The following is a 27,283-nucleotide window of genomic DNA, read 5'->3' as shown; positions in this document are numbered from 1 at the left end:
ATGGTCTGTAGTTATTTTTATAAAGGACAGTAAAGGAAATTCGTTCACGCTTAAACATTCCATTCATCATGTTTCACCTTATTTGAATTACAGTTCCTTTTTTTAAAGTGTTTATTTGCATATGCTTATAGCGGATGGTCTTTGCTTTCCTAATTTTCCTGATTTTGTTGTAATGTTTTCCCCTTTTTCTGCACTGGGTTTAGAGAGAAAATAAACATAAACAGGTTTTATTTCCTTCCTTACATTCAGAAATTTTGTTGTGAATGCTGTCTGTCTTTCTACAAACACAGTTTCTATTTAATTAGGAGGAAAATGTAAAACACAACTATATTTCCTTGGAATCAAATCTGTTAAATCTTCTGTAAGACTTTATGATTCAGTGTCGTTGTGTGTTTTCCGACTGTATGGCCATGTTTATGATTCAGCTTTTTCCTTTTTAGGGATGGGAAATCTTGAAGGAGTTCAACTTTCATCAGACTTGGCCACACAGACAGTGATCAGCAATAATGGAAGCTGTGGTGCACAAAGTCCATAGGTTGTCAAGCCTGGGTTACAGAAAACTAAAGAGCCAATAAAATATTTGTAATGACCTTGATTCAAACTCAATCACGCTTCAAGTTATGTTTTTAATTCTGACTTATGCCACCGCAATCATGGGTTTTCTAGGCAAGATTTACTCAGAAGTAGTTTATTGTTGCTTTCCTCTCATACTGTGAAAGTGTAGCTTGGCAAAGGTTATCCAGTGGGTTTCCATGGCTGAGAAGATATCTGAGTCCTTTTCAACACCCAAACTGCTATGCCAGTCTTAAAGTAGACCCATTTAAATGAGGGGGAATACATTTCTTAAGTCCCACCAAATTCCAAAGATATTTTCTAAGTATAGCTAAGGGACCATCTACATGGGAACCTAAAAGCGTAGATAGAATCATATTATCATAGAGTAGGAAAAGACCTCATGGGCCATCCAGTCCAACCCCCTGCCAAGAAGCAGGAAAACACATTCAAAGCACCCCCGACAGATGACCATCAAGCTTCTGCTTAAAAGCCTCCAAAGAAGGAGCTTCCACCACAGTCTGGGGGAGAGAGTTCCACTGCCGAACAGCTCTCACAGTGAGGAAGTTCTTCCTGATGTTCAGGTGGAATCTCCTTTCCTGTAGTTTGAAGCCATTGTTCTGCATCCTAGTCTCCAGGGCAGCAGAAAACAAGCTTGCTCCCTCCTCCCTATGACTTTCCCTCACATATTTATACATGGCTATCATGTCCCCTCTCAGCCTTCTCTTCTGCAGGCTAAACATACCCAGCTTTTTCAGTCTCTCCTCGTAGGGCTTGTTCTCCAGACCCTTGATCATTTTAGTCACCCTCCTCTGGACACTTTCCAGCTTGTCAACATCTTCTTTCAATTGCGGCTTCAGATCAGTCAGATAGAATCCGACTGATCTCGGATTCTAGGGAAGTGTTTACGTGCTCCACTTCCAAACCGTGGCAGTATAGGGAAAACAGCATGGTAGCACTAGCCCATGTGAACAGCTGGACAGCTCTCACACCAACTTTGAATTGTGAGCCTGCTCTGCAGTTTCATGGAACCTTTGGAAGATTTCTTGACATGTGATTTTTCTGCATGGCAAGGAGTTGGACCCGCTGGTGGTCTATGTGATCTCTTCCAACTCTATAATTCTATGATTCTGCTAAAGCAGTGGTTCTCAACCTGGGGGTCCCCAGATGTTTTGGCCATCAACTCCCAAAAATCCTAACAGCTGGTAAACTGGCTGGGATTTCTGGGAGTTGTAGGCCAAAAACGTCTGGGGACCCAGGTTGGGGTATGTGGCACATGTAGACATGCCCTATGTTAGAATCCAATTAATTATCAACCTTATCAGAAAGCCCAGGTGAAGTTCCTGCTTCGCCTGGCTTCCATGAAGAAAGGAGGAGCAGCAGGGCGACTTTGCGACCCTGCATGCAGCTCCCTCTCTGTGACACTTTCCCCATCACATGGGGAAAGCATTGCTCTTGCAAGGAAGTCCTGTGCTGGCTGCAATGGAGCCAGCACAACACAGGAAGCCTCCTATATAGCGATGAAAGCACCTAGTGATGCTTTCACCCTAGTTGGGGGCGGGGACGATGCCAGAAGTCACATGACATTGTGTGATGTCCAGTGTGGACCTCCATTCTCCAGACGGAGTGAAAGCATTCTAAGATGCTAATTTTACTCCATCTGATGAGCTGTAAGTCCTTACTTTGTATATATGGTGCTTTAAAAACCCACAACATGCATCAGATCCATCTGAAAATAATTATATGGTCTAAGATAAGTATCACCATGACTATTCATTCCATAATACATGTTTGATTATCACACTCCAAAAATATTTGTGTCCATTATAAGCCTCCTTCTCTTCACATTACATTCTCATATTTCCACGCCATGCTAGTCCATTCAGCAATTTCAGATTTAATCATATTTTAGGAGAACATTTGTAGATTTATACAGGAAAAGACAGTACTCATTTCTAATCAATATCAAATTGGTTTCTGAGGTATGATAATTTCCTCCAAACTTTCAAAGGAAATCCTAGATCATTTTCCCTCCCAGGCTAGAAATGTTGGCTTCATTTACTCTTGGGAAGTTTAAATGAGCCTGGGTTCTCTGCAAGATTTACACTCAGCTGATGCCTCTTGGGAGAACAGCCTTCTAGTAACTGTACTTTGCTGTATCTTTGTCTGACAATTCCTAAATTTCTGAGGAGAATAAATCAGCAAATGGTTACACTTGGGGATAACCTTGGCAGAAATCCCTTCACAGCTCCCTTGGAGGAAATCCTATAGAACTCAGTGGGCCTTACTTTTAAGTAGACAGGCAAAGCATTGTTCCAAACTAATGCAAAATATATAGGGTAACCAAAATGCTGAGCCCTTGTTTTTCTCTTTCAGTATTACCGTGAAATGTGTGCATAGTTTTACACCTCTAGGTCTGGAAACAATTCTTCTTTGTTGTTGCTGTTATTGTTTGCTTTTTCTGGCTGCAGCTCTTATTATTAGGGCCTCCATAAACAACTTACAGCTGGTTTCCCTATTAGCACGCTTTAATGAGGATCTGCATGTGATATGGACTGTGTGGAACAGGAAGAGGAGCACTGTGGAAAGTTAGAAACAAATGCCAGACTTGGAGCATAAATATTCAGTTGCATACTGATATCCCAAAGGTAAATACATTTACCTAGAGTTTTCTCCTTCTGGTTTTGATGGAACTTCAAGGGAGTGCCTTTAGAAATAGCATGCCTCATCTTGAAAAAGGTTCTGGAGATTTTGAAAACACCCCCACCCTCCCTTGAAATGATATACACGTAACTAATTACAAATTGAGATTTCCTTATCCAAAGTGCTAGTGACCAAAAGTATTTGGAGGGGTTTGTGGGGGTGTGTGTGTGTTATACCTATATTTGTATATTTGTACATAGTAAGATATCTTAGGATGCATCTGTGCTGTAGAATTAATGTAGTTTAGCACCACTTTAATTGCCATGCGTCATTGCAGTGGATTCATGAGAGTTTTAATGGAATGAGGTACCAGCACTGAGCTGTGGCAGCTAAAGTGGTGCCAAACTGAATTAATTCTGTAATCTAAACTATTTAAGCAGAAAACAAACAGCACAATAATCATCTTTGATATGCAGAGCTTGTCATGTGCAAAATTAACTGCAAAGTAGATATCTAATAAATTGTGTGATATAATGAGAAAGGATGGGGTTGGCATATCCTGGAAAATGACTTCTAAGCAGACAGTGGATTCTTGATTCATATAAGATAATAAACCACAACAGTAACCCACAGTATCCTGCACTCTTTTGATAGTACTAAAAAACCCCCACAGAACTACATTAGCAGAATCATAGAATTATAGAGTTGGAAGTTCTATTTGATGGCATGTTTTAGCCATAAGCACACCATAGAATCATAATAAAGAACATAGACCCTTCTACACTGCCATATAATCCAGATTATCAAAGCACATAATCCACATTATCTGCTTTGAACTTGATTATATGAGTCTACACTGCCATATAACCCAGTTCAAAGCAGATAATCTGGATTTTATATGCCAATGTAGAAGAGGCCCTAGAGATCTCTACGAACATTTCTTGGGGAATAATATATATTTTTGGAGAATAGGTAAATGAAACTATCGCTATCAAATCCACGGATATGGCAATCTCTTGCATCATGTTATTCTCAGGCCCCTTCTACACTGCTATATCCAATCCAGATTATCCTCTTTGAACTGGATTATATCGCAGTGTAGACCCATAATCTGGTTCAAAGCAGATAATGTGGATTATCTGCTTCAATAATCTGGATTATACGGCAGTGTAGAAGGTGCCTCAGGATCTCAGCTTCTGAGCTACAGACTGGAAAGCCTGAATGAAGTTGGTCCCACAGATAAATAGGACAGGCTAGCTCCTACTTTCTAATTTATTTACAATTTATTAATAATGGTGTTTATACAATATGTATAAAAAAGTTTCCAAGGGATTATTCAAATTAAAATGGAAAGCAATAGAGTGCAGAAATGGAAAAAAATTACAAAAGCAAAGTCCACGTGAAAACACATGATATAACATCCTTGATATGAGTAATGAGGAGTTGATATGAGTAATGAGGAGTATGTGCGTTTTCCTAGCATGTTCATGTTTAAATTATTTTACTTTTTATCTATCTCTCTTTTTAGCTGTTATTGCTTGGTTAGTTACTTGGGAAGGCCAAGAGCTCGAACACTGTTTCCATCCTAAATACCTTGGTGTCACCTTAGACCGAACACTAACATATAGGAAACACTGCATGAACACCAAGCACAAAGTAGCTGCACGCAATAACATCTTGCGGAAACTGACTGGCAGCGCATGGGGAGCAGACCCACAAGTAATAAGAACATCAGCCCTGGCCTTGTCTTTCTCAACTGCAGAGTATGCCTGCCCTGTTTGGCACAAGTCTGCCCATGCGAAGCAGGTGGACATAGCACTGAATGAAACATGCAGAATCATCGCGGGATGCCTTAAACCTACACCTGTTGATAAACTCTACAAGTTAGCTGGCATTGCCCCTCCTGACGTGCGACGGGAAGTTGCTGCTAACTGCGAGAGAAAAAAGGTCGAACATTGTGAAAGCCACCCACTGCATGGCTATCACCCTCCTCCCACCAGACTCAAATCAAGGAAGGGCTTCATGAGAACCACCACTCCTCTTGATGTTCCTCCAGCAGCAGCAAGGGTGTCCCTCTGGGCAGCTAAACCTGGCAATTCTAACTGGATGGCCCCCCAAGAGGGTCTTCCTCCAGGGGCAAACCAAGAATGGGCAACTTGGTTGTCCCTGAACAGACTCAGAAGTGGAGTGGGCAGATCAAAAGACAACTTGGCAAGGTGGCACTACCTGGAGGAATCCTCCACCTTGTGTGACTGTGGAGCTGAACAAACAACTCAGCATATGTATGCTTGCCCACAATGCCCTGCCTCATGTACGGAGGAGGAGTTGTTTAAAGCTACAGACAATGCGGTTGCTGTTGCCCGCTTTTGGTCCAAAACTATTTAGTTGCTTGTGATTTCTTTTCTTTTTTATTTTATTTCCATTATTTGAAATGTATTTGCTGTACCAATGCTTTTGACACGAAATAAAAAGCTGTTATTGCTTGCCAACACTTTTTATTTTTTTAATTTTATGGGTGTTTGTATTTGTGTATGTTGGAGTATAACCTTTGGGGATTGACTATTGTATAGCTTCACGTTATTTTTGCATTGTGGCAATGCTTGGGCAAACTACCTGGAGTTTTCATTACAAGAATTGTTTAGGGGGGGTTCCTCTCAGGCTATGAGAGTTTGACTTGCCCAAGGTCACCCAGCCAGTTTCCATGGCAGAGCAGGGATTTGAATCCTGTTATTCCAGAGACCTAGTCTAAATACATCACACCGACTCTTTGAAACCGGACATTTCCCAAATGTACCAGATTTTGTATCCCCAAAGCCAGAGGAGGCTATTTTATTGTATTTTCTCTTTTTTAAAAAACCTCTTTTTTCATTGGCCCCTTTCTCCTGTTGCTTCCATATTGTTAAGAATGAAACTGTAGTGTACTGGGAGCAGATCCATTCTAATTTTACTTATAGACTATATATGTTAGGAAATGTAAGATAATTAATTGTGTTAGTATACAAAGTAAAATACAGGGTTCCGGGGAAATGTGGAGAGATGTAAAGTGATAAAAAAATCACTAAACTAAGGCCCGGCGGCCGGATGTGGCCCACCGGGTGCTTACCTCAAGCCCTGCTCATTTTCCCTATTATCTTGGCAGAAGGACACCATGGCCCACTGTATCCTTATACCTAAAGTGCTCTCAGCTGCCATGTATCTCACTCTCCTCTCAGCATAAGGACGGTGCGAGTGACCTTATGGTGGGAAGATGGCTTGATGAAGGCACACGGCTGCTGAGAGCCCTCCGGAGCACATTCAGCTGCCATCTGTCTCGACCTACTCCCGGCATAATGCCAAGAGGATAGACCAAGAATCGGGGGAGGAGGATGGGAGGGGAATCAGGGGGGGGGGGAGAGGATTGGGGCAGTCACTGCCTGTCCCACCTTCCTCTCAGCATAAGGATAGGGCGAGCAGCCCCATCCTTATGCTGGGTAGACAACCTGAGGATGACCCAAGCCCTGCCCTGATCCCTCCTGGCCCCACCCTCTCCTGGACCCTTTCCCACCCAGTCTGTGCCCGCCCCCCTCCTAGCCCCACTCTCCCGCAGTGTCCCCAATGCGGCCCGAAGACAAAATAGTTTGCCCATACCTGATTTAAATGCTCCTTAAACAAAACAACATACAAACAGACAGGCAGTCAAAACAGCCTTTCTGCACATATGCAAAAGTACAAGAAAGTCCTACTTTATTCTCCACAAACTCTGAATGTGCAGGAAATTGTTTTCCTTTGTTCTAAATGTTTTCTCATAACACTCAAAACATTCATAATGAGTTGGAATTGTCCTGTAACAGATAAGTTATGTGGGGCTGCTAGTAATGTGATTCTTTTTTTTCTTTTTATCGAGATGTAGGCATGTTGTAACCTTAGCTTTCATACTAATAAGCAGAGTTTCTTTTAGTGAGGGTGGAAAGAGTTACTGACATCTGTTTCTCGGCATTCACAGGGTTTGCAACTATCACCTCGGTAAACCTGGAAGGAAATTTGGAATTAGCAACATTCTCTCCCCCAGAACAGATTGTTTCATCCTTCTGCATGACAGCATACATTCCTGTTGCTTGTCAAGAACAAAACAAAACAGAGAGCTAATAACACACAAAGCTCTCCACAGAGGAAATAAAAGATTTTTAAATAATATAAATCTTTTATGGAAGGGTATCTGGACCTCTTCCCACATGCCATTAAAACTGGACGGGGAAGAAGAGTGGATGAGCAGCCATGCAAAGGTTTACAATACTAAACAGCACCTCCCACTAAAACCCATGCTGGATATGCTGAGGCTTTGCAGGACAGACTTCAGGTGCAAGTGCCATTGTAAAACAGGGACAACCACTGAGGAAGGGGGTCATGTGTTCCAGAATCCAGTAGTAAAAAAAAGAGGAAAGTATTAAAAGCTCCAAACCGATCCTTTAACTAGAGTAGCCTAGATTGCTATTTAATATATTCATGTAGTCACTCTGCTTATGTGCAAAAGGTGGCAGGAAGGGCTGGCAATGTTCCAGACAGCTGGTGGCTGCATCAATATGGTGAAACAGCTGAATACTCTGAGGATACAAAGGTTGTAATCCCACGCATACTTACTTTGGAGTAGTCCCCCAATAAATTCATTATTTCTGAACAGACACAATGCTCAGTTTTGAAACAGACTTTTAAATACTGAAGCTAATGAGAATGATTTCTGAAAACTGCCTCAATGCTTCCTCCAGTAATCATGTAATGATGGCCAGTCTTATTATGCCATTTATGTATTTGTATGGTCATGAATATTTATATACTTTATATGTAAAAAAAATTCAAAGAAAGTTGCAGCAATAATAATTGATACCATATAAAATTTTCATGAAGTGTATATTTGTTAGGTGTACCTTCGAGACATTTCTAACCTAAGGGGCCACCTACAATGACCATTTAATACAGTTTCAAACCAGTATGGAAGACAATGGTTTCACTGTGCCGGTGATTACATAGGAAATAATGGAACTAGTTTGAAGCCCAGCCAGTCAGAGCACTGGTGCACACTAAAAACTTTCTTTCACATGCATAGTGCAGGTTTGTTGTCTGGCCACTGTAGTTTGAAGCCAGCTTCACACTGTAATTAAATGTTCAACGTACATGGGACCTAAGATTAATTTAAGGGCATACCTACAGCAGGATTTTCTTGACCCATATTATCAGTAAGACCATCAAGGTTATAATCCACATGGCTAGAATACTTTGTTTCATTGCATAATGCTTGCATTTTATCCCTTTTTGTTAATGTAAAAAAGGGGGTGTGACAAGTCTGAAAGGCAGGCAAGTGGGCGAGCAAGCACGTGGATGGATGGATGGATGAGAATAAGAAAAACCATTCCTGAAAGAGAGTAGGCAGGAAGGTGAGCACAGCAGTACATTGGGGTGATGAATCAAGGCTGAGACTCTTATAGTGAAAGAAAAAATGCCACTTTTGAAACCCCTAAAATGGCAGTGCAACTATTACCTGGTGGTGCCCATTATGCAATAAAATACAATAGTTATGACTCCATAGTGTTTTGAGGATCCTTTCAGGGTTCACTTACATGCTGTACATGTAACAAATGTTCTGTTTGGATGTCTTTTAAAATATTTTTTGCAGAATTATCCAAAAGATGTTTACTTATAACCAGAGACTGGAAATAATTTGTCAATTAACTTGTAACATTACAATTCACTAGGTTTTTCTATCTTTCTTGTTTTTCCACTTAGTACTACAGTATAAAATATGCTTTAGTGAGTTAGGTCATCAGAATTTATTTATTTATTTATTTTATTTACATCATTTATATTCCGCCCTTCTCACCCCGAAGGGGACTCAGGGCGGATTACATTACACATATTAGGCAAACATTCAATGCCTCTTTAACACAGGACAAAGACGAACAACATAGCTCCGAGCGGGCCTCGAACTTATGACCTCCTGGTCAGTGACTCATTGCTCTCCCGTCTGCGCCACAAGAAGAAATGTTCGATTTCTTGGAACTATATCATAGAATCACAGAATCGAAAGAATGGGCCATTATGTCCAACCCTCTGCCATGCAGGTACAGGCGCAGCTGGCACACAAGTCTTAGTTGTGCAAATGCTCCCCTGGCCACTGCTGAGACCTGGGGTTCCAGGCTCAACGATGAGTCCAGGAGAACATCCAGACTGAGAACCTGTGTCTTCAGAGGGAGTGCAACCCCGTACAACATAGGCTGTAACCCTATACCCTGTTCGACCTTACAACTGACCAGGAGGACCTCTGTCTTGTCTGGATTCAATTTTAATTTGTTGGCCCTCATCCAATCCGACACAGCGGCCAGACACCAGTTCAGGACCTTTACAACCCCAACATTGAGCTAAGGGGACCCCATTTGGGATCAAGACCCACAGTTTAAGAAGTGGTGTAATAGAGAACCTCCATGACATTCTCTGTAAATCCCATGCCCAGGTCCCACACTGATGGTTTCCATTAATAAATTAATATACTATACCCTAGTGATTAAAAAAAATCAATTATCAGTATTTTTCTAGTAAATTAATTTTGAGATGAAACATTCTAAGCTTCATCTGGTGCTAATTCAGTCAGATTTTGATGGGATTTTTTTTCCTTGAAATATATTCTGCCAGGGCCTCACAAAGGCCATTTGGAGACTCTACGCTATATTAATAGATCACGTAGCAGGTGTATTATTCTGAAAAATGTATCTCTTTTTTTGTATTAACGGGTTGTATTTTATCAGATAGCATCCTTCTTAGCTTGCCTATTGCCAGTTCTCTGGGTATTGTTATGGTAGAAATAACTGGGCCCATGGTCCTCAAGGTTGTCTTTGTGTCTTTCAGAGCCCTAGAGGAATTTGTTTTTTCAAAATTTTGGATTTCCTTCCAATAGCCCTCTAAGGGGTGTGAGCTTCCTCAAAACAAACAAACAAACAAAAAACAGATGGGCCCATATACATTTTTCAATTAGAAATGTTTTTCTAAACAAACAAACTGTCAACAACTCACAGAAATGTCAGAATTATCCTATGGATGGAAAAATATACCCCAGGCATCTAGAGACTGCATATCCCTGGTGTATTAGGATTTCTGCCTTATATACCCCCATACCTATTTTCAAACATTTGCCTAATAACATTTCAGGTCATTTCTCTGAAAATAGCTTACAGCACATGAGAACCAGAAAGATTGAAGACCGTAAAGGAACGGACACTTCTTTAAATACCCTGTTTCCCCGAAAATAAGACATCCCCGAAAAATAAGACCTAGTAGAAATTTTGCTGAATTGCTAAACATAAGGCCTCCCCCGAAAGTAAGACCTAGTAAAGTTTTTGTTTGGAAGCATGCCAAGCGCCTGCCGAACAAAACATCAGAGCATGCAGGATTGGTAAATGTACATACCAGTTGTACATGGAAATAATGGTAGTAACAAGAAATTATTGATAGGATTTACAGTTTCTCTGGTTATGCTGATTTGTGATGACAACTACTGTACAGTATATAATAAATGTTCATTTTTTTGTTCAACAATAAATGTGAATTCTTCTTCATGGAAAAATAAGACATCCCCTGAAAATAAGACCTAGAGCATCTTTGGGAGCAAAAATTAATATAAGACACTGTCTTATTTTCGGGGAAACACGGAATATATTTAAATTACACATATACACACGCGAAAAAGCTTAATGTCATGTTGAGTTCCCAGAAGGAAAAAGATTACAGAGCTCAGAATATTTGTCGGGACAACTGCATTCTCGCTTCCCATTGAAAGATATTTAGTCTCTCATCTTAATCTCTTTGGGAGTTAAGCACCATGGAAATTAAAGATACCTTCTTCTAGGTGGCCACATTTACGACTGAAGTTCTGTCACCATAAATTCATATATTCTGACAGCGTAACCCTAAACATATAGTGATGGAAATACTAGCACAAAGATGTATTCCCACACCTCATACTATCAAAATTGGAGTTCCAGGACTGAACAAATGTCAAGATATCTTCTTCAGAAAGCAGGGATGGGAGACTGTAGGCCACGAAATATCATTAGACTACTGCTCCCATGATGACCTTCCATTGGTTATGCTGGTTCGCTGTGCTAGCATTCACAGTCAAACAACATTTGGAGACACACAGTTGCCATTCACCATTTTAGTGTACAGTGGATTAGTGTGAGCTGAGAAGTACATCATAGGGAGCCAATGCCCTGGACAAACAGAAATTCAGTATGTGAAATATCTGGACATGTTGATATTTATTTAGTGAATGCTCCTGTCAAAACTTTGGAACGCAGCTTGGAAAAGTAACCGATCAACTCAGACCTTTTCCTGATAAGTAGGAACTCTTTTCCCATTTGAAAGCTAAGCCAGGTGCAAGATTGGGCATGAAATATCTCAGAGAGGGATTTTAGCTTTAAAAAGGTCACTTAACAATGTACAATAAGCCTGTCTAATCTTGCATGCCTTCCTTCCTTCCTGACATATTTCAGAAGTGGATGAACTGAGTGTTTCTTTGTATTCTGTACTTGCCAGAAAGACATTTGAAACGGCATGATTTCTGGGTGCTGTACATATGACAGACTGTGCTGTTTTACTGCAAAATACATCTGTATCTTCTCCTTACAGCCTTCTTTTCCTTTCTGTACCCAGAGCATACAGGATTGGTTTTGTGGATTTTTACTGCAGCTATGATTCATACACTGGCAACTGAAAATTTACTAAGAAAATGCTGGCTGACAGAAGAAGGAATTCTGTCTGATTGTAGAAAGGGATATAGAATTAACTTAATCATTTAGCTTGGTATTTAAATAACTGATCTTTAAAAATTTCTTTGTACACACCATCTGGTGACTGGCCTATTTAAGCTATGACTTTCCTAGGTCTCAGTTTAGCATCCTCCTCCAGTCCAAAAGCCCAAGATCCTTTTTCCTGGACAAGAGATGAAAGCATTAAACCCACGATTTCCTATATGCAAGCCATGTGCTCTGTCTTTTTCTTCTTCTTCATTCACACAGTCATTTCCAACTCTTCGTGACCTCATGGACCAGTCCACGCCAGAGCTTCCTGTCAGCCGTCGCCGACCCCAGTTCCTTCAAGGTCAAGCCAGTCACTTCAAGGATACCATCCATCCATCTCGCTCTTCCCTTTTCCTTCCATTTTCCCCAGCATCTTGATCTTTTCCAAGCTTTCCTGTCTTCTCATGATGTGGCCAAAATACTTCATCTTTGCCTCTAATATCCTTCCCTCCAGTGAGCAGTTGGGCATTATTTCCTGGATGATGGACTGGTTGGATCTTCTTGCGGTCCAAGGCACGCTCAGGATTTTCCTCCAGCACCAAAATTCAAAGGCATCTATCTTCCTTCGCTCAGCCTTCCTTATGGTCCAGCTCTCGCAACCATAGGTTACTATGGGGAATACCATTGCTTTAACTATGTGGACCTGTGTATTTTATTGAGGTTGGCCTTTGCTCTTCTCCCAAGAAGTAGACGTCTTCTGATTTCTTGGCTGAAGTCTGCATCTGCAGTGATCTTCGTGCCTAGAAATATGAAGTCTGCCACTGCCTCCATGTTTTCTCCCTCTATTTGCCAGTTATCAATCAGTCTGGTTGCCATAATCTTGGTTTTCTTGATGTTTAACTGCAGCCCGGCATTTGCACTTTCTTCTTTCACCTTGGTGATAAGGCTCCTCAGCACCTCCTCACTTTCAGCCATCAGAGTGGTATCATCTGCATACCTAAGGTTGTTAATGTTCCTTCCAGCAATTTTAACTCCAGCCTTGGATTCGTTAAGCCCTGCACGTCGCATGATGTGTTCTGCGTACAAGTTGAATAGGGAGGGTGAAAGTATGCAGCCCTGCCGCACTCCTTTCCCAATCTTGAACCAGTCTGTTGATCCGTGATCTGTTCTTACTGTGGCTACTTGGTCTTTGTACATATTTCTCCATGTATTGCTGGAGTGTGGCTTGCAGGATCTTACCTTACTGGCATGGGAAATTACCTTACTGGCATGGGAAATAAGTGCCACTGTATGGAGGTTTGAGCATTCTTTAGCATTTCCCTTTTTGGGTATGTGCTCTGTACTAATCTATTAACCTCCAGATAAAACAACACCCAAAAGGAACAATTATCTCAGTTGAATTTCTTGAAATCACTCCATGTTCTGATAATGTTCTGTCCTGTTAAAACTCTGTAAGTCTTGGCCTAATCCATACAAAGATGGAAGACTACCAAGAATGAGTCCTACTATAACTAATGAGTTTCTAAAAAGAAAAATTGGAAGTACATACAATGAGTCTTAATGTGTATGTTTCTTAATTCCTCTCAGTGATATTTTTTATGAGTGTGAGGACAGGAGTGTAGACATAGTCTGCTCTCTAAGATGAAGAGCAGGAGAAATAACTCCAGGAGATGAGAGGTTCCATATACTCTGTCATATAATCTAGAATGCCGTTTAACTGTATTGAACTGCATTAGATGGGTCTCCACTACCAATGTAGTTAAATTGTATTATGAAGCTGAATTATATGGCAGTGTAGATGCAGACTGAGAGGAAAAAGCAAAGTGAACATTATCAAACTGCATCCCTATGGCAGAATATTTTTAAAATATTTTTAATACATTTTTTAAAAAGAACTCTACAACCTATTTATCTAGCACAGATACTTATAACAGTTACAAGGGCATGACTGGGCAATTCTTGTAACATCGCTATTCTGCAAGTCCACAATAAATATAAAGTGGGAGCCAACATGTAGCAATGGTTTTTAATTCGCTCTGGGTATACGCTCACTCTGTGCAATAATGTTTTTATTGAGGGTCATGTTTAAATTTATTGTTTTTTCTAATTTAGAATTTTTATTATAATGAGTATGTTATCATCATTTTATATTTTTGATATTAAGTGAAGTAGTTGTGGCATTGAATGTTTGCTGTTTATATGTATGTTAACCGCCCTGAGTCCCTCTGGGGAGAGAGGGCAGTCTATAAATAAAGTGTTGTTGTTGTTGTTGTTGTTGTTGTTTGAGTGTTGGATTAGAACACTAGGAGATCATGGTGCAAATTCTTGCTTGTCAGATGATCTTGGGCAAGGCCCCCCATCAAACAAATTTTGCTAAGCAAAAATTTGTGTGAATGATTCTAAGATCTTATTTATTATAGATATATAAGTGTCCTGCATTTTTAGGGATTTTATGCAGTTTTGAAACACATTTTAATATTTTAATGCTTAATGTTTTAATTAACCAAGTGTTTACTTGTTTTAAAATCTTATATTTATACTTTTCTTGATTTTAACTTGTTGTTATTATGTTGGTAGCTACTTTGAGTCCCAGTAATGGGGAAAAGGCAGGATAAAAATAAACAAAATAAACACTACTACTACTACACCATAATCAAACCTTCACCTTATAACTTTCTGGACTTAAATTTCTCAGCTTTGTAAAATGTGCTTTTCTTTAGCCTTTCCAACATAAATGCATTAAAAATTATGGCAAGCAAAATAAGCTGGAAAATTTCGGTTCAGCAATTTAGCTATCATCAGAAAACACCACAAAGAGGATGATCAACAGGTGGAGCTATTTTTCTTCATTTTAAACTGGATGTTGTTTTTTAAGGTGAACCTCTTTGGCCTGAGCATCAAAGAATGAGCGTTTTGCCACCTGCTGCTATACCTCTGTAGGGGCTGCCTCCTGGAGACAGCATTCAGCTGTTTCCAAGCAGGCAATTCAACAGGAAAATGTCCTGCTGGGCTTCCCTTGAGCTGTTTGCCCCGGATCAGCAAATCTGTAGTTTATCCAGAACAATTACACTGAAATATAAGCTGCATGAACAAAGGGGCTTAAATGAAGAAGTCGAATACATCTCCCACCCCTCAGATCCCCTTTCCCACTTCCCAGGGTATATAAGGAAGAGACTAAAACTGGTAGTTTAGAGAAGAAACTAAATGACCTTTAAAAAAACAGCCTTGGAAAACAAACCTGATTGGTGATGTCAACTTATGCAACTATATTATTCCACAACATGCTACAAATTATATAGTGGCATCCCTGACTTTTCCCTTATCATGTTAGAATAACATGCCATACTGAAATAGAATGCAGCTTCTTTCACTTTCATATAATATAATAATATTATAATAAAACTTTATTTTTATACCACGCTATCTCAGGGCGGTTTCCAGCGTAGGTAAAACATTCAATTACCAACTCAAAACATACAACACAACCATAATAAAAGAACAACATAATTACTGTTAACACAACATAGTAATATAGGATTAAAACCATATTCAGTGCTGATCCATTGGGTGAAATTGAACTGCCAATAGACAAGATTTCAGGGAGGGCCCAGGCAACTATGAAAGGCATTATATAAACATTTGTTCTTGGAAAATATTTAATTTTCAAGATGTTCCAATTTGTATTCAGTTTTGTTTTGTTTGTTTATTTTAAGCTAAGTGAAGTTTACTGAAGACTCTTTCTTGGAATCCTAGTAAGAGTGGTTGGGGAAAGATTCTTTGTTAAATTGTTTTCTGAATGGAAAATAGATTTCCCATCACTCTGGAAACCCAGTTAGGAAGGATAACACAGTGGTAAGAATTTTCTGCCATTTTTACTTAGTATTTATAGATCCCAAAATGTTTGGAAAAGTTATTATGTGCAGAAATGCATGCATTGTTTTGCACAAGAACTGTGCAATTTTGCTAAACAAACAGTGATTTTAGACAGCCATATGTGAAGATATTTACAAAAAGGGCTTTGATTTTCCTTTTCTCTCTCTCTCTCTCTCTCTCTCTCTCTCTTTCTTTCTTTCTTTCTTTCTTTCTTTCTTTCTTTCTTTCTTACTTACTTACTTACTTATATTTAGATGTTGTCTTATCTCTAAAGAGACTCAAGAAAACATGACTGGTCCACTTTTCACAATAATCACATGAAGTAGTTTAGGCTGAGAAATAGTGTTTCACCCAGGGACATCCAGGAAAATTATCAGCCAAGTAAGAATTTGGACCAGCATCACTTCAGTCCTAATTCAAGAGACAGTTTGAACTCAAAAGATGAGTCAGCTCTGGAGGGTTAGGATTTGTCACAGGCCATTTCCGCTGAAAGAAATGCCCTTCTGGCAAAGTGGCACCAGATCCATTCAGGCTAGGGACACAGCCACAATGCTGGCCCAACATTTAATATTACAGTATTATATTATTTTCTGTAGCAGATTTAACAGCAACATAGGCCGGTCTCTATAATCCATTTACTACAATCCCTACAATCCATTCACATACAAATATATTCCCTTCAAGCCAATCGCTTCTCTAAACAAATTTGAACATCAGGATCATACTTAAGAGTTAGCAATAAACATTGCTGCGCTCATTCGAATCTTCAACTATAAAATTTAAGAAAGAGTATGCTTATGGCTGCAAAACCCAAACATGATCATATTTATGGGCCAAGACTGTATTTTAATTTATTCTCTATTGTCATCCTTTCTTTTAAAAATGAAGTACAAATGGCCTTATGCAGTTTTATGTAAAAGCATGTCAAGAACAACAAAACCTCTATGGAATAAATTTGTAAAAAAAAAAAAATCTTCTCCAAATCAGTTCCTGCTCCCTGTGGCAGAGCCTACAGCTGCCATGGTATCAAAACAAGCTATTGGCTTAAAACTTACACAAATAAACTGGAATATGAACAAAAACATTTGTAAAGTAAAACAATTGCAGAATTAGGTAGGCCTCCATGAGAAGGACATTCTATAACCACAAGGAATAAAAATATTTATGCTGCCTGCCTGACAAATCTGTTTTAATTCTGTGACATTTTGTTAGTACATCTTGTAGACTCTTGTTACAACTAGGAGATAATAGTGAAATATCTTAACTGACAAAGACACCACTTGTGTCCAGTTTTCAAAATAGTTTTTCTTCATTGCTCAAACTGAGCGAATTACTAAAACTAATTGAAGACAGCAATGGCAGTGCTATTCACAGCACTGCTTACCATTTTGTCAAGCTTAATAGTGGGAATGATCATTTAGTGTCTGCTGCAAAGCAGCAGGGGAGAAGGATGAATAGCAGAGGGATACTTCCTGCCTCTCCACTCAAAAGTATGTCTTTTGCCTGCTGCTTCTCCAGACAAGAATCAGGATTCCAGATCTATGTCTTTGCTGAATCCTGGAGTCTGGTAATGGAAATGAGAATGCATTGTTCACTAGCAAGCCTTTGCGGACAACTCATTGATTGACTGACATTGTAAACATTGCCTAAGTTGGGCTTGATTAAAGAAAGAAAGGATAGGGTTACAGTCCATGCTGTGCGGCTCTCCAATTAAGAAATACCCTGGGTTATTGCCACCTGTTCAGCAGGACTCTTAACCCCGGCTATTTTCTGCTAAAGAGCTGCTAATAAGCACTGACATCTGTGTGTTTCAGAAGGTCAGACATGAACCTACCTTTACTCATATATTTAGATATTAATTTGTTGGAGGAAGTCATGCGTGGATGGCAGGCAAGTCCTCATGTCAGAAGTGGAAAAGGCAGTTAATAGATAACATTAGCCTCTTTTTTCTTTTTTAAAAATGCTTTCCTCTAATTTTTTGTCTCAGAGTGCTTCTTCAGTAAACCTGGTTCTCAAATCAGTGGGAATTTGCCTCCCCTCTTTTTTGGTCAAGAGATACTGGTTCTATTTTTTTAAAACTTCTAGGTAGTGGAAGGGAGTGGGATGGAAGCAGCTAGCAAGACACAGTCTCATCCAGTAGCTACAAAGAAGCCCCCTTCCCACTACCCTCAACTGCCATTCTGCTGGCCATTGAGTGGGAGGGAGGCAGCCAGCAAGATGGAAGTACATCCTGTCTTGTGTATTACACAGAATGATCAGGAAGTTCTCAATGGCAGAACAGGCACATGATAATACATGTTAAAATGGCTTAACTTGTTACAACGGATGGGAAGGTGGATGAAAGCTGCAGCAGATAAGAGGCCACCAGTCATCATGGTATCTATGGCATTGAATTAGAACCTCCTTCTGTGAAGCTTGTGTGTTGGTAGCCGTGCACTGATCCCCACACGTAAATCAAGTTCATTCATATCTTTCAACCAAACTGAAAACAACAAAAGTCACATGGTGATTAGTGAGTGACGATGGACTGTGAAGTCTGGAAGTCTCTAGCTATGGAGTGGCTCATGGGCAGTGGATATGGATAAGTAAAAGACTATGTGGAACCAGAATAGGTCTTGCAGTAACTTACAGACACACTGCCTAGACTCTAATTTTGGAAGAAAACAATACTTGGCTACGAGTGAATGTTCATGGTGATGATTTCTTGGTAGACAGATGTATGATATAAAATTCAGTGAGTGATAACTGGTTTACAATGAGGAAAGTGAGTTATATTTACTACATTTTAAAAGTAAATTTTGAAAAAAATCCCATTTTTGCCATTCAGATTTGAATTCTGTATTTGTATACACCCACATCTCTTTCTCTTTCTCTTCAAATTCCTATTAATTTTTCCATTGGGACAATTGGGAGAAGTTTATATTTAAATATTTCCCATTTATAAAGTGCTCAAATATCGTCACTGTTTGCTTTTATAATAACTGTGAGAATAACAATTTTATTTATTATTGGACAACTTTTTTATATTGTGTGTGTTTTTTCATGCTTTCTGGTTTGGGATAGTTGGTTTGTAATTCTGCTTAGTTTTAATGACTTGTTTTCAGTTTGTTCATGTTTCATGTTTTGTTGTTATTGTGTAAAATACCTTGTATGTTCTTTTTAGGGTGAGTGCTTGGCTCAGAAATATATATATGAATACTATAAAAATAATTATTGCTGAAAAATAATGCAAACATATCAATTGTTATGCTATTTCTGAAAAACTTGTAGAAAGGCTCTCTTGAGAAAGAAGGCATGCCCTACTGCGCTGCAATTTAAGATGCTCTGGTGAAAAATACATTTATAGAATACAAATGGTGTGGAAGGACAGGAGGCAGTTATATCCAAACACATATATTTTGTAGTGAAAAGAACTAAGCACTGAAACAAGGCTGCCAAAACCAATACAGGTTAAGACATTCATGCCCTTTAACAGTTTTTTGGATGAGAGAATGTTGGCAGATGTTGGAGCAAAAGAATTCAATGCAGCTAAGGCCATCTTTCTTTCTTCAGCGCAAGAGGTCTATCCTGCCCTGAATCTCACAGGTAGTAGTAGGGGTCAAAGAGCACCTTGGCCAAGAAACAAGTTCATAAATAGCCATTCTCATCAGCTGTTGTGAATTTTAAAAAAAGCCTCCAAGTGCTGAGGCAAGAAAGGTGAATGAAGGATACTCTAGGCATGCAGTTAGGAAAATTCTTTTGCAGCTGTACAGTTTCCTGACTTATTTGAAAGGCTACACAGTGCAACAGCAGAGGAATTTTACAGACTTCATAATAACTGGAATACTTATATTAACAGCTCCCATGGAAAGGGATTATATTCAGTGAATATTCATAGACCCTAAAAACACATTATGCAAGACTCTTACAGTATAATTCTATGTGTATCTGCCTCACTGTTGCTGGGTTGAGACTGGGCATCTTAGCAAGTGATCCTGTCCAGGATTCTACAACTCACGTAAGAGATCTCACCTCCAGCCATGACATCAAATCTTTTCCTCATTTTGTGCAAATGTCTCTGAAAAAACCACTGCCTATTCCTTTTGTCAATCTGAGGCTCTTCTACATTGCCATATAAAATCCAGAATCTCTGCTCTGAAGTGGATTATATGGCAGTGTAGACACATATAATCCAGTTCAAAGCAGATAATGTGGATTATCTGCTTTGATAATATAGATTATGCAGAAGTGTAAAAGAGGCCTTGGTTTATTACTCTAATTCATACTTGTCTATTGGCCAGGAATTTTGGGGGCTGAAGTCCAAAACACCTGGAGGACCACAGATTTGAAACCACCGCTCTAATTAAAACAACACTGCCTTTGTACAACTTGTGTTGCCGAAGGCTTTCATGGCTGGAATCACAGGGTTGTTGTGTGCTTTCCGGGCTCTATGGCTATGTTCCAAAAGTATTCTCTCCTGACGTTTCGCCCACATCTATAGCAGGCATCCGCAGAGGTTGTGAGGTATATACCTCACAACCTCTGAGGATGCCTGCCATAGATGTGGGCGAAACGTCAGGAGAGAATACTTCTGGAACATGGCCATACAGCCCGGAAAACACACAGCTCTTTGTACAACTGGCACAATATCATCTAGAAAAACCACAATATAAATCTTCTGCCATTATATTTTTTCTATTAAATTTCTCAAGGAGCGACTTGAGAAACTGCAAGTTGCTTCAGGTGGAAGAGAATTGGCCGTCTAGAAGGACGTTGCCCAGGGGACACCCGTATGTTTTACCATCCTGTGGGAGGCTTCTCTCATGTCCCCATATGGGAAGCTAGAGCTGACAAATGGATTTAAACCGCCAACGTTTCAGTCAGCAATCCTGCCAGAGCAAGGGTTTAACCCATTGCATCACCGAGGACTCCTTTCCTATTAATTAATCTACTATGTTAACAATTAATAGTTAAATGTCCATCAAGCTGCACATTTAAGCAGAAGTCAGACTCACTTGGCAGAATTCTTGGCCACCCTGTTTTACTATCAATGTAAGAATTTAGAAAATCCCAAAGATTATCCAGATTAGCTCTGAATGCCCAGCACTAGACCACAAGCCCATATTATTTACAGTACATAGGAAGACTAATGAGCTAGCAGCCCATGAATGAGATGTTCATGTTCTTGTTGGTGTTTTAGATTTCATCCCAGGTGGTCAAGGCAAATTTCATTCATTGTGAGTTTAAAATGGAGAAGTTCACCCTTTTGTTTTGAATGGAAAGAAGCAGCATGTTTTACTGTTTGGGTGTTCTGCTGATCTGCCTCTCGATTTTTCATAGGATACACCTTATTCTAACAGCTGTCCTCTCCCAGGGCACATTACCTACAACGGTTAATGCCAACTGTATTGTAGTGCTGTCCTCTCATATGGAACCAAAGACTGAGAACTGAATTGTTTCTGAACTGATTGTTCATTTTATGAGGTATCTTGGAAACAGAGCACAAAATAAGAGTATAATAACCCTAATTTATTATGATTTTAACCTGAGGGCCCAAAAACCTAATGATGAATTTTTTTGTTAATATAATAAGTCAACTCTGGTGTTAGTTGTCAATTTGCTAGTTTTAAAAGAAGCCCTATAAAAGCATATGTTGTTGTGGTCAACACTTATCACTCAATCAATTTCCTGTTTCCTCCTTTAAATTAGCTCTTTGGGTACTTTACATTGTTTTCCAAAATCTAACAATTTCTGGATACTTTCAGCTACAAATCCCACAATTCAACAACTGATTGCAATAGGCTAACCAATGTTGAAACTGGGGAAGGCGATCCTAAAACATGGATTTTAACAATACTGTACGTCACTTATAGAATCATTTAATTGTTGCGGACTTCATGGGCATTACAGCGTTCCCAGAAGGCCTCTTTGGGAAAGCATCCTGAGAAGAAGACCCCATCTTATATGTGTGCATTTAGCTTTTTTGCCCTAAATGTAGAAATTTCCATTTGTCTCTGTTGAATTTCATTTTATTAGTTTCAGTTCAGCTTTCTATTTTATAAATATGTTATTGAATTCCGTTACCATCTTCCAATGTATTGATGACCCCTTCCAGTTTTTTTGCAATCTGCAAATGTGATAAGGATTCCCTCTACCCCAATAATCTAAATCATTGATAAAAACACTGAAGAATATCAGCCTTGAGGCACTCCAGTTGAGACCTCTGTTCAATTTGAAGCACAGCCACTGATAACAATACTTTGAACATGAATTTCCAAGCAATTATGAATCCATCTAACGATAGTTCCATATTCTATATTTAATTACTATGTTAATCAAGATATCATTGGGGTCCTTAACAATGCTTTGCTGAAATCTAGATAAATGACATCCATAGCCTTCCTCATATCTACTAAACTAGAGATACAGTTTAAAAGAATTGGTTAGTTTGGCAAGATTTGTTTTGACGAACTCAAGCTGGCTCCTATTAATCACTGCATTGTCATCAAGATACTTGCAAACAAGATGCTTCTATATTACCCTTTGAATATTTTACTTGTATTGAAATGAGGCCAATTGGCTTGTAGTTCTCTTGAACGTCTTTTATGAAGGGAGGAGCAATATTTGCTTGTCTCCAGTCTTTTGGCTATTTGCCCATTCTCTAAACATTTCTAAGAAATGATATAAAAAGTGGTTCTGCAAGTCTGTTAGCATGTTCCTTCAATATTCTGAGATGCAGTTCATCTGGTCCTGCAGATTTGAAGTCTTTGAGGTTAATTAGGTGATTCTTCGCTATCCTCTAATCAATCTTAATCTGCAATCTGGATGCTTTGCTAAGGTCTATGGCTATGAAAGGAAACACACAATTTTCTGCTGGGAAGTAGTCTAACCATTTCCTTGGTCATTTTCTTGCTTCAAAAATATTTCAAAAGCTCCTTTTTCTTGCTTCCTACTTCCCTAGATAGTTTCAGCTCCTTTTGAGCTTTAACCTTCCTTACACTGTTTCTGCAAGCTTGGGCTATATTTCATCACAGATTTACATCTCTCTTCTTTCTATCTCCACCACTGGTAACATAACTCATTATCCTCTCATCCATCAAGCACTATGGATTTTTTGTATACACATTCAATACAATACCAAAGGGTTCCCTGCTCTGATTTATTTCCACAAGTAATAAAGTCTTGGTTTTGTGTGAAAGCATTCAAGTGAGCCAGACTTCACTAGCAATCTGAAGTGCTGACAGCTCAAAAAATCATTACCTGAGTCCTCTGATGAATGAACTGGATTTGAGACTGGTGAACACGAAGGAGTGTGAAATCTTTCCTGGAAGAAGGCGTGAAGGACAGCTGTAGAAGCATATACACGCACCTCACATTGGTTAAACTAGGCTTTATTTGGATAACATGCCTGGAAACATCCAAAGCCTAGTGAAAGAAAAATAGTATATTTTCAACTTTAATTTATTTTTAAAAATTGATTAATATTTAGAAATTATTTAGTAAATAGTTTTTTAAAGAAATTATTTTTAATTCTGAAGAAGTAGAGCTGTACCTATTCTTGTCTCGGCTTTACTATTACCACCCACAAGGAAATATAAATGCAACTTGCCTGCATTATCATTTGGAAATAACAGCTGTTCATCCTGCTGTTGTAAGAATAAAGTGATAGCAATAAGTAAAATAAATGGATTCTCAAACAGGTGAGCTGAAACAATATCAAAACTTCCCTCTGAAGTATTATTTTACAAGGATCTGATCCAGGAGATAAAGGGTTCTGGAACGAAAACGCATTCTACTCTACTCCTGGTTGATCTCTTTTACCTAATATGATTCCATATATTTTAAAATAGGCTTGCACAACCTGTGACCCTCCAGATGTTTTGGACACGAGCTCCCAGAATTCCTGACCATTAGACAAATTGGCTAGGGTTTCTGGAAATTGAAGTCCAAAACACCTGGAGGACCACTATCTTATCTCCCATTGATATCTTCTGTTCTTCCCTCCCATTCCCCTAATTTTGCATGCCCCATCTATATAGGCTGTTTTACAGCAAATGTTTTCTAAACATTTTACACATGTTAATTGTCATGGTGCCATCTTACAGAATTCTGGCATTTGCAGTGTCTTGGGGAAGCAAGCTCTATCTTCCCTGAACTTTAGCATTAGAGCTCTTTAACATGGAATGCTCTGTACCCTACCAAACTATAATTCTCTGTAATCTACAGGATTGACTATTACAGTTAATGTGTTATCAAAGTGCTTTAATTGTGTAGTGGTAGTTCTTTCAGCTTTTTAAATCCTGAGTCCCTGCAAATTTATCTCCCCAGCTCCTCTTCTGAACACTGCGTGTAATGGGTCATACATTTCATGTTTCACACCTCACTTAAAAGGTCATAATCTGTTTTAAAACATCGGCAGCACCTGGTCTGCAGTGGCTATTTCTTGCATTTAAATCATCACCTGATCAAGCAATGAATGTGATGTCTAAGCCAACTTGCACAGCCAAGAAAATAACAGGTTTTCAGTAAATATGACTACCCTCTGGCCACAAGTACTGTTGAGATGCATTACTAGTAGTAAACCAACCTTACTTCTAAGAAAAACTTCCTGTATTTCTGAAATTTCATGTTTTAGAAATGAGGTGAGAGTGCTGCCTAAATTAATTGGATTTCTCACAGTCTAGAAAAACAGGCATTGGCAAGGTTCCAGAAGTGGGAAGGGTGCAGACAATCCCGGTTTGCTAAATAATGTTAGAGGAAATGCTGGTTTGAGTGATGTCAAATTTTTATTTAATATTTTTGGTTGTTATTTTATCCCTCCTTTCCTCCTGCTGCAGAAACAGTCCAGCCAGTTTTAGAATAATGTTTTCTTTTCTAGGGTTCTCGAAAAATCTTTCTGTACTTAAAATTCACTTATAAGATTAATGATGATTCCTTGAATGTTCTTGCAACAGCAGAGAATGACTCAGATGTACAGGAACTGAGCACCAAGTCACACATGCATGCACACAAACTGGCATAAACTGAATTACTCTTGAAAGGTATTCCAAGGGGGGAGTTGGGGGGCTTCTTGCTATACAATCACACACATCGCCAGTCATTAAGGAGGTTTTCCAACACATCTGAGGTCGTTTTCCTACAGTTGATGCTACATCTGTGTCAGTCTTTCGACTCTTTGATTCTGCAACTCCCCCCCCCAAAACAAACAAACAAACAAACAAATACTATTGGAGATTTTCAGAACTGAATTACAAGCTTCCTACTCATTCAGACCCTTCCGTTTTTAAGATTCTGGAATTATTTGGAATTTCAAGGATCTCAAACAAGGTGAATAAAAAATTCTGTACTTAAGCTTATACTGCACTGATTTTTGTATTACATTGTTTTTTTTAACTATATAGAGAATGTATTTGAAGAATTTGCAACTTGGTGCTGCAAATAGTTTTCTATTAGACAAAAAACGGGTACTGCTATGGTGACACTCCTTGGCCTTCACTTTAAAGTCCCCTTCTTTCAAATTGCGTTATATGTTTTCCTTACATTTATTCAATCATTTACATGAATGATTTCCAACCTTCTTCCTTAAAGGAAGTAGGATTGGATTGCAACATGCAACCAACCATATATAATATTAGATCAGGTTTTTTTAACGTGTCAGAAGCGAACATACTACAAGTCGCTTCTGGTGTAAGAGAATTGGCCATGTACAAAGACATTGCCCAGGTGACTCCCGAATGTGTTACCATCCTGCTGGGAAGCTTCTCTTATGTCCCTGCATGGGAAGCTAGGACTGACAGATGAGAGCTCACCCTGTCTCACAGATTTGAACCACCATCCTTTCCGTTCAGCCGGTACAATAATTTAACCCATTGTGTAGCTAGCCCATGTGGAGGGAGTGGTGGATCGAATCTGGTATTTATTCCAACTTTTAGGGAGCCATTCCAAAGTCCTAAAATAGGATATGGAAAACAGCAGCCAGCACTAAATTATCCATAAAGAAAATACTGTTGAAATCATTAATTGGAAAAAGCTACAGGCAGATGTCTTTCTGAATGGCAAAGTATTTGGGCCTCAGAGATTCCAGAATAATGAACTTCCACAAAGTGACTCCATTAGAGGAAAGTGGAAAGCTCCTGATCCCAAGAGCTCACTGTCATCTCTCAGAAGGGCAGAGAATTCAGACCTAAGGTTCAGATGTCAAGTGAAGGGAGATGTATGTGAAAGAACGCATTTCTCTAACCACTTAAGTCAAAATCATCACCTCGAAATGAGAACAATAGTCGGACTGTGGCTCAGGCTGGTTAGCAGCCAGCTGTAACAAATCACTCTGACCAAGAGGTCATGAGTTCGAGGCCAGCCCATGCTTGCATCTGTCTCTGTACTGTTATGGTATTGAATGTTTGCCTTATATGTGTGCAATGTGATCCGCCCTGAGTCCCCTTCGGGGTGAGAAGGGCAGAATATAAATGCTGTAAATAAATAAATAAATAGTCAACTCATCTAAATTCACTGTAACATGTTTTTCCTGCTCAGCTGTTTTTTTATCGAACCTGTAGGTAAAATTTGGTACTGGATAAAAAATTGATTGTTTGTGAAAGCCAGTCCCAAATGTAGGCTCCTGTAACAGTCTAACCTGGAATTTGCTCATACATAATTCATCATGGCAAGATCCAATTTCATTGCAAAGGATATTAGCTGTGTCTACAACAATATGTCCCACATTTTAGGAGGAATGCAATCCCATGCAATACAAGCTATCCATTCACCCCTAAGTCATGCATTCCACTATTTACGACCTCATCATACAGGTAGTTTTCCCTATTTCAGGGTGCTGTGGGGATGGAGTATGCTGGAGTCCATCAAATGACACAGAGCTATTTTGGTGTGGCTCTGTTAGGCTTTGTGCTGCTAGAATGCTGGCAGAGTGCTGAAAGGGAGTCCTGAGGAGTCGGGTGACAACCCATCTCCTAATTGAAGAAGCTGGGGACAGCACGGAAGGAAGCCAGGGACAGTGGGGAAACATCACGGGATGGTAGCCCATGACCCACAATGGTAAGCGGGTGAAGCTGGGAGCTACCGCATGGTTTCTCACACTGTCCTCCACAGTCTCCTGCCTTCTGGACTTCCATGCAATGAAGTCCTTAGCACTATTTCTGCCGTGAGCAAACTAAGCTTGAACTGGTTTTGTTTCATTCAATGTCTTTGTTGAAAAAGAACAACTCAACAATTGTTCCATCTCCCCAACACCAAATGAAAATGGGAATGCATACATATACACTATTTAGGGAATATTTAGGATAGAAAGATAACATTTTTTAAAAAAATTAAGAAATGATTAGGTTCTTCAGCCTAAACATTTCCCAAACTAAAATAAAATGGGAGGCTTGAAATTACCTTTACCATCGGTTTTAAGTAATGTTTCTAGCCATCTTGGGATAAAGTACAAATAGTATAGAAAAATACAGGGGCAAAGT

General features: G+C 39.3%; 1 protein-coding gene and 1 long non-coding RNA gene across 13 annotated transcripts in view; one reads left to right on the top strand and one right to left on the bottom strand.

The window, feature by feature from the left end:
• The window catches only part of LOC134296471 (uncharacterized), a 38,355-nt gene extending 37,749 nt beyond the window's left edge, over positions 1 to 606 (top strand). The window contains exon 2 of the long non-coding RNA XR_010003222.1: positions 441 to 606. This is a non-coding gene — a long non-coding RNA (uncharacterized LOC134296471). The remainder of the gene's footprint in view (positions 1 to 440) is intronic.
• The window catches only part of nrg1 (neuregulin 1), a 761,412-nt gene that overhangs the window by 505,308 nt on the left and 228,821 nt on the right, over positions 1 to 27,283 (bottom strand). The window lies entirely within an intron of this gene.

Source organism: Anolis carolinensis, chromosome 2, assembly GCF_035594765.1.
Source record: "Anolis carolinensis isolate JA03-04 chromosome 2, rAnoCar3.1.pri, whole genome shotgun sequence".
NCBI lineage: Eukaryota > Metazoa > Chordata > Lepidosauria > Squamata > Dactyloidae > Anolis > Anolis carolinensis.
Note: the sequence above shows the minus strand (reverse complement) of the source record. Positions and strands in the feature narration are given on the sequence as shown.